Here is a 19,225-nt window from a genome sequence, read left to right as displayed (position 1 = left end):
TTCCTACGAACTGTGGACCCAGAACTATGGAGACCACCCCCCACCCCCCAGTCTCTTGGGGCTACAAGGAACTATTAAACCTGATTTATGTGTGGAGTATTATAGGCCATATCGTTCCTATTGCCCATTAAAGGTGCAGGGGTGAACCCAGCAACACAAAAAGGGTTAACTCTGCACTGAGGCTCCCAAGGAATGTGTTAGTTTATTTGTCCTTTTGTTGTATTGTGTTAGTGATGGGATTAAGGAGCCGACTCTGTTGTAGAGGAGTAGGTCACCCTCTGATACACTCAGGAGATAACCCCATCACATGTGTCTCCTCTCTCCCCATTCTTCCATTAAGACACTGGGGAGGGAATGTCTGTTTGCATGCTGTTCATGTTTTATTAAGTTATGTTGTTAGACCTCTTGAACCGTATACGGCAGAGGGGGTGTTCCTCTGGCCTGTGGAATTGTATAAATTGTGAGTGCTGGCTGGCATTAAAGTGTCCTGTTCTACCCTTCATGAAGTCTGGGCTCATGTTTGGGGGATTGGAGAACTACACTCTGGGGATCGCTATAATCATTATACTCTACAGAGTATAATCCCTAGCTTTTATAAGAGCTGTTCCTGTTCCTGATTCGCTCTCTGGACTAAGGAGAGGTTCACCCAAACCAAGCTGCGGCGGTTTGTGGGGTTTGCGGTGGTTATGGTGTCGAGTGCGGTGCTGATGGTCCTTGGCAAGCACTATGAGTATCGTTCGATGGAGGCACCCAGTCAGGGTGGCAGGCGATCCGTCACACACAGTAATGTCACACAGTACATGGATATTGGATAATAAAGACTAAATGTCACAAAATGGGAAGAATGTGCACAGTGATGTTCCAGCTCATGGCTAAGGGTGGCAGTGATGTCACAGAACAGAAATGTACATAAACGTAATATTATAAAACAAGGGAAATGCATATAATGACACCATAGAAAAGAGGCAAAGAGATATTTATAAAACTGCCTGAAAGAAAAACTGATTTTCTTTAGGACAAGTTTCATAAATCTGCCCCACTGAATTCACATTGCAGGAATGTATACAGAAGTATCTGGTGACAAAGGTAAAAGATAATCCACATGGTTATGTCACCCATACAGGTATAAACAGTGATGTCACAGTCCACAGACTAAACACTAGTACAGTGGTCCCTCAAGATACAATATTAATTGGTTCCAGGATGACCATTGTATGTTGAAACCATTGTAAGTTGAGTAATTGGTTCCAAAGCCCCAAAATGTGATCCAAGATAAAAGAAAATAAAGATTTAAGAAATATAAGCAGATAACTAAAAGAGATAAAACAAGTCCTTACATATAACAGTCAGGAATAGCTGCTAACTGGCAACTAATACAGCGATTTTACCAGAGAAGTGGCCTTGATTGGTTGGATCTGAGTCTGAGGCATTGTATGTTGAGATTAGTTTCAACTTACGATGGGTCAGAAAAGACCATTGTACAGTATGTTGAAAATATTGTATCTTGAGGGATCACTGTATTCCCATAATGTCAACGTGTCTGCTGGCCCTCTCATGGCAGATGAATACATGTACGGGTCACATCATTACAGCATGCTAAACTTTACATATGCGCCCATGTTTTTACACATTTTAAACATAAAACAATAAAAATATATGGTCAAAACTCCCAGCTAAGAAGATGAGAAATGAAGATAACCCTCATTTTTTAGTTCATGACCATATAAGTGCAAACTATTAAAAGGCTAGTCCTATTACTCTACAACAAATTGTCTTGTACATATGCAGTACCCCAGAATAGGGTGAATGCAATTTTTTTGTTGCATAATGTTTTTTATGTTATTTATACAGTATGTTAATGCCTTGTAATGAACCAGCATATCTCTGTATGGATCAGTCAGGGTTAATAATCTTGACTCTGTCCTTGTAGGAAGGTAGGTGTTGGACTTAGATCTGCCCCTGCTCAGTTAGTAGTGTGGTAGTGGAGGAATAGAGAGAAGCGACAGGTGCTCACTCCTAAGAGGACTAGGTCTTCATCCCAGAGAATCACTATCTATAAATTTACAGAGAGAAAGCCATCTCTACTACACAGTACTCCAAGAAAAGAGAAATGAAAAAAAACAAGAAGGTCCAGAATCTGCATGACCAAGCATTGGAGTCAGTCAGTAAGGTATTTACTGTTTAAGGCCTCTTTCACACTACAGTATGTTGAATTCAGTGTTTTGCGTTCCGTTTTTCACGGATCCGTTGTTCCGTTTTTTGCTTCCGTTGTGGTTCCGTTTCCGTTCCGTTGTTCTGTTCCGTTTTTCCGTATGGCAAATACAGTATACAGTAATTTCATATTAAAAATTGGGCTGGGCATAACATTTTCAATAGATGGTTCCGCAAAAAACGGAACGGATACGGAAGACATAAGGATGCATTTCCGTATGTGTTCCGTTTTTTTTGCGGACCCATTGACTTGAATGGAGCCACGGACTGTGATTTGCGGCCAAATATAGGACATGTTCTATCTTTTCAACGGAACGGAAAAACGGAAATACGGAAACGGAATGCATACGGAACACATTCCGTTTTTTTGCGGAACCATTGAAATGAATGGTTCCGTATACGGACCGTATACGGAACGCAAAAAACTGTAGTGTTAAAGAGGCCTAAGGCTGATAGAGACTTTACTGCAGTGAGAGGAACATTGTTAAAACACCTTTCACACTCAAGCACGATCTGGTCCACCATACCTAAATCCTGTACCCCTCAGCTGGGAATTACATACAAGATTGCAAGAATAATATTGCCAGCCTTAGATTTTGCAAAGGGATACTTTGGAGAGATAAAGGGAAAGAGTGCTACAATCCTCATTCTGGCCTATATCCATACATTGCTGTCTGGTAAGATTTGCATTTGTCAATTGTTTGGAACTGTGTTTTGGTACTGTTGGACGTACTACAACTCCCATTCAGCACATTAGTAAAGAGAGTCTTCTTCATTTTCTACAACTGGCCAGGTTACTGACTCCAGTGTTAGTCGTCGGCCACAGCACCTACATCTCCTGCCTTGAATCTGCACCAAACCTGCAACACCAAGGGCACCCAGCTATCATTAGGCAGGGGCCCCAACATGAGAGTGTCCCCCAAGGGAAGAAGGGGTGTGCCCTCCTGTCTATGCCCTGGCCCTAGGGAGCATCTGTGTGAGGAAAGCCATTGTGAACAATTATTGCAGCCAGAGTCACTCCCATCCTCCACTCCCATCCTCCACTCCCATTCCTTCGGGGGCTTACGGCACAAATATGACTCTATTCACACCACTATGAGAGCACCAAAGCATGAAGAAGAGCCTGACAAATTGTATAATAAGTCTAAGAGGTCTGTTGGGCAGCAGTGGTATCTGTCATAAGAGGGATCCAGCCGAGCATTTTGGCCTCTGCTATGGACACAAGCCACGGTGGCAATGTGCACTCAAACTTTTTTTAAATCTCCCCTCTACATCTTGCTTAAAGGGGTATTCTGGTTGTTAGAAGTTATACCCTGTCCTGTCGGATCAGTAGAGGTCCTACTACTCGGATCCCTACCGATCACGAGAACGGGGGCTGCGACCCCTTGCGGCCACCCTGAAAAGACCAGAGCATCTGGTCGCACATGTGGTGGCCGCTCTATTCATTTCTATGGGAGTTCCAGAGATAGCCGAGCACCCTCCAGTTTAAACCTTTAGTCATTCCTGCCTCTTTGTCATTTTGCCACTGTATGGCAGCTCCTAACCCTGGTTTATGAACTGTACTGCCGCCTTAGCTTCATTCTTTCTGATGTGTAAGCGATGTATGCTGGCACCATGTCCCTGACAGCAGCACCAACCAACTGGTGACTACTTGTTGCAGCCAGGGATATGGAAAGTGTATACCTCTGTGAGAGAGCTAAAGGTAAAAAACAGAAATGTCTCTTAAGGGCCCTTTACACGGGATGAGAATCGAGCAGATTGTCGCTAATGAGCATTCATACTAAAGCTCGTAAGCGATCGCTGCTCCCCATACTCTAGAGGAGATTGGTGCATGTAAATACAGCAGTCTCCTCCGCTACCAAAACAGTAGACAATCTGCTGTAATATTGTCCCATGTAAAGGGACCTTAACACTCTGCCCCACGTTACTTAGCACCAAACGGATGTTTCACTATCTTGGCGAGTTCCATAATACAAAAAAAGAGGTATCCAAGGCAGGAGGAGAGATCAACTTGCTTCACCTGCTACATCACCCATTAACTACTGACGGGACCTTGCCAATCTCAGGCTGGATGGATGCTTCTATACCACTACAACAAAGCTATGATATAAAGAGTAACTTAAAGAGGTTCTCTGGGAAATAAGAAAATGAAAATTCTTAATTACTTCATTATAAATATATTACCAAATACCTTTCATTAGTTATAATGGCTCGTTTTGTCCAGGGAGCAATCATTAGGAAAAATAAAATGGCCGCCATCCTACTAGTCCACACAAAACCTGTCCTAATTACACAGGAGGACAAGTTAAAGAGTTGCGGCATACTCCTCTCTTACTTATCAGTGATTATGATCCTGAATACATTTTAATATGATCTTCCGATAAATCTCTGTAGGAATGGAGTTCATAAGGAGACATGAAGTACAGAGAGGATAGTGGGGGTAATGAGCAGCAGCACTTGTATGCAGCCTCCATTACCACAGTCTGTCCTGTCTGTCGTCTCTGTACTTCATGTCTCCTCATGAACTTCTTTTCCACAGAGATTCAGCTGAAGATCTTATCAGCTGTATTCAGGATCATAATCCTTGACAAGTAGGAGAGGAGGAGGATGAGGCAGCTCTTTACCTCAGTGTTGTGAAGTAACTTGTCCTGCAGTGTGATTAGGACACGTTTTGTGTGTAATAATAGGACGGCGGGCATTTTATTTCTCCTAATGATTGCTCCCTAGCTAATGAAATGTATTTGGGAATATATTTATACTAAAGTAATATTTAAGTATTTTCATTTTCCTAATTCCCAGAGAACCCCTTTAAATAAGAAATATCACAATAGAAATACTATTTGCCAAATTATTTAGCTTTATAACTGATATGTTGAAGAAGTAAAGCCAACATTTAAAGGGAATCTGTCACCTGCTTTTACCATTTTAAGCTGGCACCATCGCTATGTTCACTAAAGTACCTTATTTCCAGAAGTCTTCTTTTTACTTAATTTCGTTTTGTAGTTTTGATATAAAAGCAATTTTTATGTTATGCTAATTAGGGTCCAAGGTGCCCAGAGGGGCGTTTTTTTCACTCTCCGGTGCCCAGTGACGCCCCCCTGCAGTGCCCAAGAACGCCTCCTATTGATCAAATAACCTCCCACAGCCCGGTAAACGGTTCCGCCCCCTCCCCACATCATAGTCTACCTTATAGAAATGCCCCGTCCTTCTTCCTGTCTGCGGCCAGAAAACTCGCGCAGGCGCAGTACCGCCTACGGCCTGCGCCTCCGCAATCATCAACGTCCTGAGGGCAACAGCCTCAAAAGTCTCACTGGGCATGCGCCGAGCCCAGTGATGTGACCTGAGCGCTGTTGCCCTCAGGACGTTGATGATCGCGCAGGCCGCAGGCGGTACTGCGCCTGCGCGGGTTTTCTGGCCGCAGACAGGAAGAAGGACGGGGCATTTCTATAAGGTAGACTATGACGTGGGGAGGGGGCGGAACCGTTTTCCGGGCTGTGGGAGGTTATTTGATGAATAGGAGGCGTTCTTGGGCACTGCAGGGGGGCGTCACTGGGCACCGGAGAGTGAAAAAGAAAAACGCCCCCTCTGGGCACCTCACAATCGCTTTTATATCAAAACTACAAAACGAAATAAAGTAAAAAGAAGACTGCTGGAAATAAGGTACTTTAGTCAACATAGCGATGGTGCCAGCTTAAAGTGGTAAAAGCAGGTGACAGATTCCCTTTAAGCTTAGAGTCATTTAATGATTTCACTGCACTATTCCTTTTCCATGTGGAATGACAAATAGTTAAATGTGCGCGGTTTCTATGAATGGTACGTGTGGACAGAGAGGTCAGCATTAGGCCGTTACCACATACCTGTGGCCATTATTAAAGAGGTACATTCTGAATTGTCTTCAAGTCTGCTAAGGATGCCTCTTTGTATGTTAGTTCCTAATACTTCTTAGGAGCATTCGTCAGTAACAGAAATGGGTCCCAAGCGAAGGACTCTCTATATTTCTCCTCATGTCCTTATAGGAAAAATGGAAGGGGCTGTCTAATCAGATAAAACATCCTTTTAAAGTTTAGATATCTTGGATACATATACTGTACTTCTAAAATGCTCACGCTGTTTAGTGATGAGCGGCAGGGGAAATATTCGAATTCGCGATATTTCGCAAATATTTTGTAGAATATTCGTCATATATTCGCGAATTCGAGATTATATTCTTGATTGCAAAAATCGGCAATGTAATATTCGCACAATAAGCGCAAAATACCGGCGTGGGTGACTTATGCTACATTTTTCAAACTGGTATAAGTTTCCTGAGACTGGAGAAAATGGTTGGCACGGCAGAACATTACAATAGCTTTATATGCAGATAGAGTGCTCCAATATATTTGCTCTTGCGAATTTTCGGCAATTAATGATGCGCATATTTTTCGCAATACGTGCAACTTGTGACATCACAGCACTATGTCTGTAACATGTATGTATGGACAGCAGAACCTATCACACTACCTAACACCTTGCACTGGAACCAGCTACACTATATCAGGATATAACCTACACTGACTAACTCCCACTAACTATCTGAATTATATATATATAAGTTAACTGTCTAATGTAATACACAGAGCACAGAGCACAGCAATCACACTGCTGTCTCTTTCATAACTGCAATAAACTTCAGAAAATGGCTGCTGGGGAGGTTCTTATATAGTAAGGGGTAGGCAACTTTTCTATTGGTTGCTAGAGATGTTGCTTAGCTGTGACAAAGCCTTCTCATTGGCCCACAAGCTAGAAGAAGGGAGGGATGATCACCACTATGAATATTCGTCATTATATAGCGAATATATAGCGCTATATTCTAAATATTAGCAAATTCTCGAAGTGCCGATATTCACGATAAAAATCCGTAATATGAATATTCACGCTCAACACTAACACTGTTTAGCAGACTTGATGGCTTCAGAATTCAAGGTCTTTCTTCTTCTGCTGCTTCTAGGCTCTGTTCAATCAGGTCTCCTTTGTTTTTACAACAAAAATTGTGTAGTCTGCAATGCTATTCTTGATGTAGAAAAAACCACTGAGTTATTGTATGTTGATGGCATCCATCAGGATATATTGTGAATCCGACCAAGGGATCCAAGGGAACTGTTTTGCAGATCCCTAACACTGGTGAAGAAATGGGTCCAATAAAGACCATTTACACACAACAATCATTCGTACTTGGATCATATTTAAAATCACAGCCTTTGACAAAGTAAGGCAAAAGTACTGTATACTGGTGTCATCTGCTACAAACCTGGATTTTCAAATGTGAAGTATTGGTTGTACAATATTGTATGAGTTACTCTATAGTCATCTTTGCAAAAGAATGTAAAAGCAATCAGTGTGCAATATGCCTATTCTACATACTTGATAGAAACATAGAAACATAGAATGTGTCGGCAGATAAGAACCATTTGGCCCATCTAGTCTGCCCAATATATCTGAATCCTATGAATAGCCCCGGCCCTATCTTATATGAAGGATGGCCTTATGCCTATCCCATGCATGCTTAAACTCCTTCACTGTATTTGCAGCTACCACTTCTGCAGGAAGGCTATTCCATGCATCCACTACCCTCTCAGTAAAGTAATACTTCCTTATATTACTTTTAAACCTTTGCCCCTCTAATTTAAAACTGTGTCCTCTTGTGGTAGTTTTTCTTCTTTTAAATATGCTCTCCTCCTTTACCGAGTTGATTCCCTTTATGTATTTAAAAGGGATCATATCAATTATAAGGTAGTATAATATTAAGCATTATATATTACAAAGGCTCTAAAAAAAAAGATTTGAACTACATTTTCTAAAGCAGTATGCTGAACTTTTACAAATTAAATGGCTTTTCTGAGATGGTAGACAGGTTTAGACGGGCCGATGGAGCGGCCGATTGTCGGGAAGGAAGTGTTCCTTCCGGACAGTCGGCTGCTCGTTCAGTGAAAGAGACTGCGCATTTACATGCATCTCCTTCACTGTATGAGAACGGGGATCGCTATTCTGATCCATCGTTCTCATACAGAATCATGGCTTCTGAGCAGCAGATCGCTGTTTAAACACTACGCTCTGCTGCTCAGAAGCCATGATCAGTGGTGCCTGCCTGAAGGACAGGGTCACCCGATAAAAGAGCGCTTCACTCGTTCATCAGGTGATCGGCGGCATATTTAGACGGCCAGATGATCGGGAACGACCGTGCGCAGGAACAGTCATCTGCATGATTATTAGTGTTTCTAAATGCACCTTTAGATATTGGTGAACTATCCACATGGCAGATTGTTAATATCAGATTGGTGGTGGTTTGACACCCAGGGTCCATACATTCTGCAGTGGCGGTGCTGGCTTACTGCAGCTCGGCCTCCATCCTTCCATCCACTGTATAGTTTCTGGTGCTGGCAGCTGCCCAAAACAGATGATTGGTGGGCTTGCCAGGTGTCAGACTTCCACTAATCTTATATTGATGACCTATCCTGAATATAGGTCACCAATATCTAAAGTGGTTTTCCCACTCAGAATATGTCTTCCTTTGCTGATCAAAAGTCTCACTCCTGGGTCCCCCCATGATTTTGAGAATGAAGGGGCAACGCAGAGCTATTTGAAATACAATTTTCTTTCCTTCTGGATCTTTCTGGGTCACCCCAATGTATCACCACTTGAATGGGGCTGAGTTATAGTTCTCTGCACAGTACCTGCACAGGATCAATCAGACCCTTCATTCGTATGTTCATTGGGCATCCCAGGAATTCTACCCCCACGATCAACAAGTGATGGTATACCCTAGCAATATGATGGGAAACTACTTTAAGTTGCTCAATGTCCCTAACGTTTATAGATATGTCCTTCCTTACTTTTCCTCGTGGCTCGCGATATCTTCAGATGTGTGAGAGATAGGAGTGAGAGATAACCAAGTAACACAAACCTTTTTTTCCCAAGCTGGTGACCCCATGCCCCTCATCTCAGGATGTCTCAAACAACGGTAAGGTATCTCAAGGAAAGGAAGTCTAAATTCCATTATTGCCCCCTTTAATGGAACAGCATGGCCAATGACTGTGTTAGAGCAGTGTGCATTTCTTCTGTCTAGGAATGATAAAAATAAGCCCTTTCTTCCTATATCAACTCTTCAACAGTAACACAAAACACCCGTTCTCTAGATTTGTGAAGGTTTCAAGTGTCAGCACCCCGCTTCTCTGACATTTATTGCAAATCAAACTGATACGTCATAAATGCAATTTGTGGGGAAAGCCCACTAAAGTGAAGTAAAGTAACCACTAGTGACCAAACGTTTTTACAGCATTAGGGTCAAGTAAGGGTACTTTCACACTTGCGTTTTTCTTTTCCGGCATAGAGTTCCGTCCTAGGTGCTCAATACCGGAGAAGAACTGATCAATTTTTTCCCCATGCATTCTGAATGGAGAGCGATCCGTTCAAGATGCATCAGGAATCAGATGTCTTCAGTTCAGTCTTTTTGACTGATCAGGCAAAAGATAAAAACCGCAGCATGCTACGGTTTTATCTCCGGCCCAAAAAACCGAAGACTTGCCTGAATGCATTTTTTTTCCATAGGAATGTATTAGTGCCAGATCCGACATTGAAAATACCGGAATGCCGGATCCGTCCTTCCGGTCTGCACATGCCCAGACCGGTAAAAATGCGAAAGAAAAAACTAAACGTATGACAAACGGACAGACGGATACGTTCCTGCAATGCATTTGTCATACGAATCAGGATTCTGATCAGTCGTAAAATGCAATCAGTTTGCATGCGATTTGCCAGATTCCTCTGCCGCAAGTGTGAAAGTAGCCTAATCAGTTTATTGGTAAAAAATAAGCATGACCACTAGTGACCAAACATTTTTTTACAGCATTCATGATAATTTGTAATTGGTTCATTTTCCTTTTTACTGGCTTACTAACATGAATGGTCCAATTTAGTCATTCTATCAGATTGAAACCTATAGATATTTATGCACTTGTTTTATATTGACTTTTATGCACATTTTTTTTTTCATCAGAATTTTTCATCAGAATTAAAAAGACTTGAATAAATGTGAATGGCTATCCGAACACAGCCCTGAGTAATGATGGGAGTGCTGCTATTTTAATGAAGGTTGCATTACCTAGGCCATACATCTGCTGCTGTTAATCATGGCTCTGTTGGAGAAGGAAGAGGACAGAGTCCCCAGGAGCTCTGCCCTTTCCTATACGACCACTGCAGCTGTTGTGTACTCTAATCTACAGTGCAAATCACACAGGGCTAAATATAATCAGCGGGCTCATTTTACACAGCCGAGTATAAGCTCAGTCTTTAATAAAATAAAAAAGAAGACGCGTTTCTATTTTTCTTGATAATGACATTAAATAATATTACAAACAAATAGCAAATGTACTCAAGGCAAACGTGTTGGTTACCAGCACTAAGAGAGCTCCTGCCAGGGAAACTCCGAACATATTACAGTGTATTTATAAAGAGGGTTTCGAAGTAACCTTACAGTACTAGTCCAGTATCAGTTAACAACAGAATCTTAACACGATATTGGTTAAAAGATTATTTACTATATTTTCTTCTAGGGTGAGACGTTGTAGCAAAGCCACACACATATTTTCTAATATTTACCTAGAAATCTGAGTGAGTGTCCAGCCCTGGCTGTCTCCTCTTAATTGAATGTGTCCAAGCGGAAAAGGAGTTGAAATGATACAATCCTGATTGAAATGAGGCGCTTATCCAAGAGGACAAGATGTGTTTATCCTGAAATTTCGGGGAATATGATTGTATGTAGCTGAGTCAACCTGTCACCACTGAAGAAGCAGCATTTGTCTGTGGCAGGTCCTGTGTTATTTTTGGGCACTCCACACCATGTGCCTACAAAGCAATTCACCTCATTGGACAGGAAAACTGCAGGCAAGTGCCTGTCATTCCTGCAATAGCTGGTTTTAGTCGAGAAACGCACTGTCTGCCTGCTTGATTTCTAAAATATTTACCTCCCCAATTAATAGTTCATTATTTCCCTCTATGTAGCAGAGCAGAGAGATTTTGTAGCCTGGACATTAAGCTATAAATGAAAAATATATATTCATCAACAATATAAAGTAATACAGAGGAATATATCTTTAAACAGTATCTGTCTGCAGGATCAACCCTATTATACTAAGTATCCTGCTGATTAAAATGCTACCTGTCTTGTAAAAATCGGTTGCAATAATCCGGAGAAAAAAATACTTTAATCCTTAAAGCAAATGAGGACTTCAATGAACAGAGGGGAATGGCAAGTGCTGGAAAGCAAAGAGTTTTTCATTCCACATTACTTTTTTATTTTTCCATTCACATACCTATATCAGAGCTTTCTTTCTAATGTATTGGGAAGCTGGAAAAAAATTCCAAATAGGATGGAAATGGAAACAAAATGTCACCACAGTTGAGTGGGTTTCATTTTTATGGTGTTCCCTATGTGGCAAAACTGACCTGCTACCTTCATTCTCCGGGTCAGTAAGATTACAGCGATACTACATTTTTTAAGTTATTCTTTTGCTTTAGTACTTTAATTAAAAAAAATTATAATAATTTAGAACTTTTTTCCTTAGTCTGACTCGCATAACTTTTTTTATATTTACAGGCTCAATTTTTGCTGGGCGGTATGCAGTGTTAACTGATATCATTTTGGGGTCTGTATGATTTTTTCAGCACTTTTTATAAAAAAAAAATTGGGAGGTGAAGTGATGAAAAAACTGCGAATTGGACATTTTCATTTCTTCCGTTATGCTGTTGACCGTACAGGATACATATTTTGATATTTTAATATGGCGTTTTGGGATGTGGAAAAGCGTCTTTCTTGATAAGTCTCCCCCATAGTATTCTGCAGCAATCTAAAAGTTTTTACCATGGAAAATTCTTAGCCTTAAAGGCTATGGACACATATGGGGGCATTTTTTTTAATTTTACGTTCTACCTTATCTTATGCAGATGGTGCCTTTCCCTTCTTAGTGAGTCCATCAGAGAGCTGCTCTGATGGCCTAATTTGTAGCCCATATCTTATTTCCTTAAAGGGAACCTATCATCAACGTTAAGCTGCCCACACTAACGGCAGCATAAAGTAGAGACAGGTGAGTTGATTTCGGCGGTCTGTCGTTTATAAGTAAAAAGTAAGTGGTTGCCGAGAACCAACATCATAATCATTGCAGACTGGGCCTGGAAAAGCGTCCCGGCCACCTGAGAAGACTCATGGTTATTCGTAAATTGCTGCTCTCCTGCCCACCTGCTGATGACTGACTGTCTTCTACCTGGTTGTCTCTCTTTCTCAATAGGAGAGAACTGCCAATCATCAGCAGATGGGTGAGAGCAGGAGATTATGGATAACCAGGACTCTTCTCAGGTAGATTTGACTCTTTTCAAGGCCTGGGCTGCAATGATTATGATGCTGGTTCTCAGCAACCACTTACTGATGAGGGACACACCGCTGACATCAGCATTTCTGTCACTATTTTATGCTGCTCTCAGTCAGGTCAGCATAAAGTTGATGACAGATTCCCTTTAATAGCTCATAAATGTTAATAAATTGATAAGAATTTAGCTTAAATAAGCATTTATGAGCTGTCAGGAAACAAGAAATAAGGGTTTCTGAAAGATTCACAGAAAAGGAAAAGGAATAGTCCGCAGCTGCAGTGAAACTGAAGGCTGTAGAGGAAAAACAGTTTTTTTTTTAATAACAACCAATTGAAAACCTGATTTTAAGCCCAAAATAAGTAAAATGCAGTCATCAAAATGTGCCCCCGAATGGGTCCATGGCCCTTAAAATAGACCAACTGATCAAAAGAAATAATATAAAATCACAATCACTGTGCATGTTGTCTCTCTCAATTCTTGCTTTCCTCTCTCAAGTCTTCTGTACATGCTACATCAGAACTCTGTACCTCTCTATGGATAAATCCTCAAAAAATTAGTAAGCAGCTATCATGGCTGAGCATGGAGAGATGTTAAAGAGGTTTTCCCATGAAAACATTGGACATGTAGACACAGGATAGGTGAAAAACGCATGACCGCTGTGGGCCCCCCTAGTACTGTGGTCGTGCAGAAAGGAGGAACTTGAATGGAGTGGTGGTCGCACACACATTTCAATGGGGCAAAGGGGAACAAACAGCCATGCGCTGTACTCGCCTGTTTTCAGTCAGCCCCATAAACAATAAATGAGTGACAGAGCACAGCTCTTAAAGGGCATCTATCAGCAGATTTGTACCCATTTGTACCTATGCGCGCTTGGCAGCGGAAGGGATTTGTGTTGGTTCCATGTTCACATGTTCCTGCATTACTGAGAAAGATTAATTTTTATATATGCAAATGAGCCTATAGGTGCAATAGGAGCAGAGAGGCTCTGCTCTCTCTGCAACTTCCAAGCCCTCTGCACTTTGATCGACAGGACCGGGCAGTGAAAATGTGATCACACCTGGCTCTGACTTCTCCTAAAGTCTCACACTGCATTGTGCCTTCAGTATCCGGCACCTGTACTGCGCCAAATTAACCTGAGATGAGTCCTGTCCCTGACTCATCTCACATACAGGACTCATCTCAGGTTAATTTGCATATGGATCAAATAGTTTTTTTTTACGCAATAAAAGCACACAGAGCTATGGGGACTGGGTATTGCGGATGTGCTAGCGGCCATCTAGCAACCCATGTCCTCAGCTCTATACACAAAATCCCGGTGACAGGTTCCCTTTAAGGTAAAACCTCAGCCAAAAATACCAGCAGAAGTTAAATACATTAAAGGAGTTTCTGGTGGAATTATTTTATTTAAAAGAAAAGGTCTGAATAACCGAGCCATTGATTGGCTGAGTGTGCGTCAAAGCCATTTCCTGTATGTCAAGCCCAACCATAGGAAGTGGAGAGGAGCAGAGGCCGGAGTGGCGGAAAGACAGCAGCAGAATCAGTGAGGTGAGTGATGATGGCTTTTTAAGCCATTCCAGCTCCATAATTCCCCCTGAAAACCCCTCTAAGCTTCTTTTCCATGCAGAGTTATGGAAGAATGAGAGTATAAGAAGCAGCTGCTTTTTATGATTGTTCACTTTCAATAACAAATGTATATGAAGAATCGTGGCAGAATTGTGAGACATCCACACCTTCAAGGAGCTGAGATAAGCATGAGCAGGCTGAATTCAGGTAATGGCACTTAGGAATTCTGCTGACAGCCAGAAGGTCTCTGCCTGCCATGGAGCTGGAATGTACTCAAGTTTCAGGGAGGGTTGGAGAGACACATTATTGCAGATCACTGTCTCAGTCAAGCACACATGCAAAGTGTTTCTGACTGTGCGTACCCAGTGGCTCAACATGCCATACCTACTACTATCTGGCAAAAAGAAATAGCACCTATAAACATGGCCAACAGCAGATAAAACAGGTGCTGATGTGACCATCCAGAAAATGTTTTAGGAACTGTGCTAAATTGGTGGCCTCAGTACATCAAACCCCACATTTAGGTTAGGGTAGAAACTAAGCTAAGAGGAACCTATTTTTTGCCCATAGACTTCTGGCTACTGCTTCTGTGCTAGTCCTAGGACTTAGATACAAGTGGTTTCCCCAGACTTATCTTCTGTAATAGATCATCCACTGAAGCAAGGGGTTGCCCACTGCAACAAAAGATAATGCTGCATAGTCATATCGGCTGTCGTCAGGAGGCTACACATGGGAAACAGCAGGCAGGACTACAGTGGACAGCAGAAACATTATTTAGCAGCAAAAGGCACAAAAATATCAGGAACAGGAAAAATGGAGCAGGAAAAAATACAAAAAATTAATTAAACACCCACAGACAAGTCCCTGCGTCAACCAAAAAATATCACCAAAACTCAGAATATGTATATAATCACAGACACCATAACACTTTCATTACATACAAAAACTTTATTAATCATAATAATGTCACAAAAATCCTATCCCATAAAACCGATTAAAAACCATTATAAAAGGGACCATTTCATGATATTTGTAGCCAAAGTTTATTATACAAATAAACACTGATTTGAAGTGAATGAGGTTACATAATATTCATTGGATTATTGTACTTCAATTACTCATAAAATGTAATTAATATATAAATGTATAAGTGAAATAAAAAAAACATAAATAATATAAAGTGCAAGTGTAGGAATTAAAACTGCATAAAGTACTTATGAAAATGTAGCAAAATTATTGTATGTCAGTCACCAGTAAATATAAAAAAGAAAAGAAATGAATCGCACATCCAGCTGCTATGCTTTGATCTCATCCCTGTTACTTTTGCAGAAAACAGCGCTAAATAGCGCATGTGTACCGCCTCCTATGCTACATGCTAAATGAGGCATTGGTCTACATTTTGATCAAAAGGCATAAGCCCACTCACCACACCAAGGTTACCTCTATGAGTGAGTCCTACTCTAAAATTGGCAGCCAAACAGCACCCCTGCTGCCTGACTATGCCATACCTAGCACTGGGCCCCACCAACCCGTCAGATAAACAGCACAGTGGCCCCCGTGAGGTACCATGTGAACAGTTGTCAAAGCTCACCTTACCTAAAGCTCTCAGGAACTCCAACTAAGAGCATGGTAGGTTAATTTAACCCCTCCTGCAAAATAAATTAAAATCACCTGGCCGCATGGAAGGAGTGCTGATCCACGGACAGAATCTCTATGTACATTTGTGGCCAAAAGTTTTGAGAATTACATAAATATTGGAAATTGGAAAAGTTGCTGCTTAAGTTTTTATAATAGCAATTTGCATATACTCCAGAATGTTATGAAGAGTGATCAGATGAATTGCATAGTCCTTCTTTGCCATGAAAATTAACTTAATCCCCAAAAATCCTTTCCACTGCATTTCATTGCTGTCATTAAAGGACCTGCTGAGATCATTTCAGTAATCGTCTTGTTAACTCAGGTGAGAATGTTGACGAGCACAAGGCTGGAGATCATTATGTCAGGCTGATTGGGTTAAAATGGCAGACTTGACCTGTTAAAAGGAGGGTGATGCTTGAAATCATTGTTCTTCCATTGTTAACCATGGTGACCTGAAAAGAAACGCATGCAGCCACCATTGCGTTGCATAAAAATGGCTTCACAGGCAAGGATATTGTGGCTACTAAGATTGCACCTCAATCAACAATTTATAGGATCATCAAGAACTTCAAGGAAAGAGGTTCAATTCTTGTTAAGAAGGCTTCAGGGAGTCCAAGAAAGTCCAGCAAGCGCCAGGATCGTCTCCTAAAGAGGATTCAGCTGCGGGATTGGAGTGCCACCAGTGCAGAGCTTGCTCGGGAATGGCAGCAGGCAGATGTGAGCGCATCTGCACGCACAGTGAGGCGAAGACTTTTGGAAGATGGCCTGGTGTCAAGAAGGGCAGCAAAGAAGCCACTTCTCTCCAAAAAAAACATCAGGGACAGATTGATCTTCTGCAGAAAATATTGTGAATGGACTGCTGAGGACTGGGGCAAAGTCATATTCTCCGATGAAGCCTCTTTCCGATTGTTTGGGGCATCAGGAAAAAGGCTTGTCCGGAGAAGAAAAGGTGAGCGCTACCATCAGTCCTGTGTCATGCCAACAGTAAAGCATCCTGAGACCATTCATGTGTGGGGTTGCTTCTCATCCAAGGGAGTGGGCTCACTCACAATTTTGCCCAAAAACACAGCTATGAATAAAGAATGATACCAAAACACCCTCCAACAGCAACTTCTTCTAACAATCCAACAAGAGTTTGGTGAAGAACAATGCATTTTCCAGCACGATGGAGCGCCGTGCCATAAGGCAAAAGTGATAACTAAGGCTGCTTTCACACTTGCGTTCGGGTGTCCGCTCGTGAGCTCCGTTTGAAGGAGCTCACGAGCGGACCCGAACGCAGCCGTCCAGCCCTGATGCAGTCTGAATGGAGCAGATCCACTCAGACTGCATCAGTCTGGCGGCGTTCAGCCTCCACTCCGCTCGCCTCCGCACGGACAGGCGGACAGCTGAACGCTGCTTGCAGCGTTCGGGTGTCCGCCTGGCCGTGCAGAGGCGTGCGGATCCGTCCAGACTTACAATGTAAGTCAATGGGGACGGATCCGTTTGAAGATGCCACAATATGGCTCAATCTTCAAGCGGATCCGTCCCCCATTGACTTTACATTGAAAGTCTGGACGGATCCGTCTGAGGCTATTTTCACACTTAGCTTTTTTTTGCAATTTTAATGCAGACGGATCCGTTCTGAACGGAGCCTCCGTCTGCATTAATATGATCGGATCTGTTCAGAACGGATCCGATCGAATGCTAGTGTGAAAGTAGCCTTAGTGGCTCGGGGACCAAAACGTTGACATTTTGGGTCCATGGCCTGGAAACTCCCCAGATCTTAATCCCATTGAGAACTTGTGGTCAATCCTCAAGAGGCGGGTGGACAAACAAAAACCCACTAATTCTGACAAACTCCAAGAAGTGATTATGAAAGAACGGGTTGCTATCAGTCAGGAATTGGCCCAGAAGTTGATTGAGAGCATGCCCAGTCGAAATGCAGAGGTCCTGAAAAAGAAGGGCCAACACTGCGAATACTGACTCTTTGCATAAATGTCATGTAATTGTCGATAAAAGCCTTTGAAACATATGAAGTGCGTGTAATTATATTTCACTACATCACAGAAACAACTGAAACAAAGATCTAAAAGCAGTTTAGCAGCAAACTTTGTGAAAACTAATATTTGTGTCATTCTCAAAACTTTTGGCCAAGACTGTATATATAAAAAAGAAAAGAAATGAATCGCATATCCAGCTGCTATGCTTTGATCTCATCCCTGCTACTTTTGCAGAAAACAGCGCTAAATAGTAGTAAAAACAATGAACAAAAATATAAACGCAACACTTTTAGTTTCGCTCCCATTTTGCATGAGCTGGACTCAAAGATCTGAAACATTTTCTACATACACAAAAGACCCATTACTCTCAAATATTGTTCGCAAATCTGTCCAAATCCGTGTTAGTGAGCTCTTCTCCTTTGCCGAGATAATCCATCCCACCTCACAGGTGTGGTATATCAAGGTGCTGATTAGACAGCATGAATATTGCACAGGTGTGCCTTAGAATTCCCACAATAAAAGACCACTCTGAAATGTGCACAGTTTTCATTACTAGGGGGGAAGGGGGTCAGAAAACCAGTCAGAATCTGGTGTGGTCACCATTTGCCTCACGCAGTGCAACAAATCTTCATCACATAGAGTTGATCAGGTTGTTAATTGTGGCCTATGGAATGTTGGTGCGCTCCTCTTCAAAAGCTGTGCGAAGTTGCTAAATATTGACAGGAACTGGAACACGCTGTCGTATACGCCGATCCAGAGCATCCCAAACATGCTCAATGGGTGACATGTCCGGTGAGTATGGTGGCCATGCAAGAACTGGGATGTTTTCAGATTCCAGGAATTGTGTACAGATCCTTGCAATAAGGGGCCATGCATTATCATGCTGCAACATGAGGTGATTGTCGTGGATGAATGGCACAACAATGGGCCTCAGGATATCATCACGGTATCTCTGTGCATTCAAAATGCCATCAATAAAATGCACCTGTGTTCGTTGTCCATAACATACGCCTGCCCATACCATAACCCCACCGCCACCATGGGCCACTCGATTCACAACGTTGATGTCAGAAAACCGCTCACCCACACAACGCCACACACGCTGTCTGCTATCTGCCCTGGACAGTGAAAAGTGGGACTCATCCGTGAACAGAACGTCTCTCCAACTTGCCAGACGCCATCGAATGTGAGCATTTGCCCACTCAAGTCGGTTACGACAACGAACTGCAGTCAGGTCCAGACCCCGATGAGGACGACGAGCATGCAGATGAACTTCCCTGAGATGGCTTCTGACAGTTTGTGCAGAAATTCTTTGGTTATGCAAACCGATTGTTGCTGCATCTGTCCGGGTGGCTGGTCTCAGACGATCATGGAGGTGAACATGCTGGATGTGGAGGTCCTGTGCTGGTGTGGTTACACGTGGTCTGCGGTTGTAA

The 19,225-nt window shown here is 42.3% G+C and overlaps 1 protein-coding gene across 9 annotated transcripts in view; it reads right to left on the bottom strand.

The window, feature by feature from the left end:
• The window catches only part of MYPN (myopalladin), a 152,385-nt gene that overhangs the window by 75,344 nt on the left and 57,816 nt on the right, over positions 1 to 19,225 (bottom strand). The window contains exon 1 of one of the 9 annotated variants that reach the window (XM_044296597.1): positions 10,846 to 11,027. The exons of the other annotated variants lie outside the window; for them this stretch is intronic. The gene's annotated coding sequence lies outside the window, so the exon portion shown is untranslated. Of the gene's footprint in view, positions 1 to 10,845; positions 11,028 to 19,225 lie in introns of those variants that run through there. 9 annotated transcript variants of the gene reach the window in all.

This window comes from Bufo gargarizans, chromosome 6 (assembly GCF_014858855.1).
Source record: "Bufo gargarizans isolate SCDJY-AF-19 chromosome 6, ASM1485885v1, whole genome shotgun sequence".
NCBI lineage: Eukaryota > Metazoa > Chordata > Amphibia > Anura > Bufonidae > Bufo > Bufo gargarizans.
This window is presented reverse-complemented; position numbering and strand designations above follow the sequence as displayed.